The sequence below is a fragment of the Octopus bimaculoides genome, chromosome 4 (assembly GCF_001194135.2).
Source record: "Octopus bimaculoides isolate UCB-OBI-ISO-001 chromosome 4, ASM119413v2, whole genome shotgun sequence".
NCBI lineage: Eukaryota > Metazoa > Mollusca > Cephalopoda > Octopoda > Octopodidae > Octopus > Octopus bimaculoides.
Window position 1 is genome coordinate 21708548 of NC_068984.1, and position 838 is coordinate 21709385.

At 30.0% G+C, this 838-nt stretch overlaps 1 protein-coding gene and 1 pseudogene across 1 annotated transcript in view; both read right to left on the bottom strand.

The window, feature by feature from the left end:
- The window catches only part of LOC106882109 (tetraspanin-8-like), a 701753-nt gene that overhangs the window by 123294 nt on the left and 577621 nt on the right, over positions 1-838 (bottom strand). The gene's annotated exons all lie outside the window — the stretch shown is intronic.
- Positions 100-212, bottom strand: LOC128247709 (U6 spliceosomal RNA; annotated as a pseudogene).

An 838-nucleotide genomic window follows, 5' to 3' on the forward strand; every position in this document is an offset into this window, starting at 1 on the left:
ATATATATATATATATATATATATATATATATATATATATATACTTTTATTATTTTACTTGTTTCAGTCAGATTGCAGCCATGCTGGAGCACTGCTTTAAAAAATATGGAACGCTTCACGAATTTGCGTGTCATCCTTGCGCAGAGGTCATGCTAATCTTTTCTGTATCGTTCCAAATTTAGAATATGTACTGCCGTAGATATTATATATACATATATCTATAATAACTATATAATAACATATCAGAACAATAATATATATACACCGATTAAAGCGACATTTATCTAAACAATAGACTGAAAAAATGACGAGCTAACTTCCAGCTACAATCGAACCCGCAAATCAACGATAAGACGGCTCCTTGCGCATCCGATTGAGCCAGAATACTCACCCATAAGTTTTCAGTCAAATTAATGTATAGATACTTTAACTGTCTAGAACTACAAATAATATTTTGTAAACAAACCCGGAGGCTTGATAAGTTACGGAGTAAAAGCGAGTACAAAGGTCATTTTTATACAATCAGATGTGCAAGGAGCCATCTTAGCATTAATTTGTTGTTTCTATTTTAGCTGGAAGTCAGCACATCACTTTTCAGTCAATTTTTTTAAGATAAATGTCGCTTTAATCGGAGTATATATGTTATTGTTATGATATATTATTATACAGTCATTATTGTATAAAAATGGCTTTCGTAGTCGCTTTTCCTCCGTAACTTATGAAGCCTCTGAATTTGTTTACAATACATACATACATACATACATTATATATATACACACACACACACACACACACACATGTATATATATATATATATATATATATATATATATATATA